Raw genomic sequence first — 1,919 nt, forward strand, 5'->3', positions numbered from 1 at the left:
AGGGTAGGGGGAAGAGGGAGAGCAATGGAAGTTGTCAGGATACAGATTGGAGGAAAAGGAAACAAGATTTGCTGATGGATTTGATATGGAGGGAACAAAAGAAAAGGCAAGAATATTTACTTCCTCACTAACATTTTACTGGCAGTCCAGAAGCAGCTACATAATTGGCAGGAGACAACGCAAAATGAAAATGTGGGACATCCTGTTCAAAACGTATTAGGAATTTCAAGACAGAAATAGCAGAGGTGTCGGGCCTTGCTGAGCATGGGTCCCCATGGATGGTGCAGGTCACAGGCCTGTGAAGTCAAACCTGAGTCAGCCTGAACCCATGGCCTTAGTGCTCTTGGGCCTCTGCTTTTCTGAAAAGTGAGAGGTTACACAAATGGAAAACCAGACCCCTCCTGCATGATGTCCTCTGAGCACTCCGATTGCTAAGGGGACCACCCCCTCTTCAGAAGGGTGGGTGGTCAGAACCCAGCCAGGCTGCCCAGCTTTGAACCTCTTCTGTGCCACTAATTATTTAGTGACTGACCTTGGTCAGGTAATCAATCCTCCACACCTCAATTTCCACATCTGTAAAATGAGGACCATAATAGTGCTTCTGATGGGAGGATAAGCACAACCCTCAGACAGTGAGGGGTGATATTCTCTGACAAGCCACCCTCCCTCTTCCTTCTCTCCCCAGCAGGAAGGAGAATGGCAGGGTAGTGATGTTTGGCAGGGTGGACCACAGCTACTACAAAGAATAGCTCAAGTGGATACCAGTGTCCCGAACCAAATACTGGCACTGGACCATGAACCGCTAAGCCTATCCCTCTGAGCGTCACCCCAAGTGATGCTCCCACAGGTACACATGGACACATGCTGACACACAGAAATGCATGATCAGACACACAGTCACACAGACACATATGCTCCACCCACAAATACTCATATAAACACACACAGAGGCACATATAAACACACATATTGGCACACATATAAACATGCGCATGAACACAGATACACACACACACACACACAGAGATACACATAAAGACACACACACAAAGGAACATACACACAGATAAATACACCACCAAAGGGCTTGTAATCGACCCAGTCCTTGCAACGAGGGCCTCGTCAAGGGTCCTGAACAGGGCCTTGAGAGGTGTGCAGCCCAGAGAGAGAGCTGCACCCACTGTGTTGTGACGCAGAAGGCATGGTTTGAGGACCCTAAAGTGTGATGTAAAGAGGTTCAGGGAGAATTTCACCAGCCTGCACATGGTGGTGATAAGATGACCAACTGTACAGGGCTATCCAGGAATAAGGGAATTCTTCATACAAAAAACTGCTATATTAAAAACAGAGAAACTCCTGGACAAACTGGGAAAACTACTATCTTGGGGAGAAGCTCCCCAGCAGTGGAGAAGGGATTGGCACATTCCTGAGACCTGAAAGCGACTCACACAAAGTGAAACTCCCCCTACCCATTGACACATAACCCCTCATCCCCCAGTGGGGCAGGAGCTGTGACAGAATCAGAAAGCTGGGATCCAGGAGTGGCCTGAGAACAAGGGGCAATAACTGATGGGACTCTGTGTGATACTTTTAGACAAAAGCTTACTGGTCCTTTTGAGGCCCCCTGGACTAGATCAGGCATCACCTGGCCACGGGCCCCAGTGTCTGAGCCGTGTTGGGAAACAATCTCTCCCAGGGCAACCTGTTTTTCCCTCCTCAACAATTTGAGAATCTGATCCCTCAAAGAATCTCCATCTTCTCTGTGTGGGGTGACATTATTGGGCAGACATTAGACGCAGGTCTCTGGTTATTACTCATGTATTTCCTCATTCACGCACTCATTCATTCATTCACTCAACACATATACATTGTGCATCCAGTGTGTGCCGGGCACTTGAGGGAGGCACTGAGGATATAAC

The sequence above is a fragment of the Hippopotamus amphibius genome, chromosome 3 (assembly GCF_030028045.1).
Source record: "Hippopotamus amphibius kiboko isolate mHipAmp2 chromosome 3, mHipAmp2.hap2, whole genome shotgun sequence".
NCBI lineage: Eukaryota > Metazoa > Chordata > Mammalia > Artiodactyla > Hippopotamidae > Hippopotamus > Hippopotamus amphibius.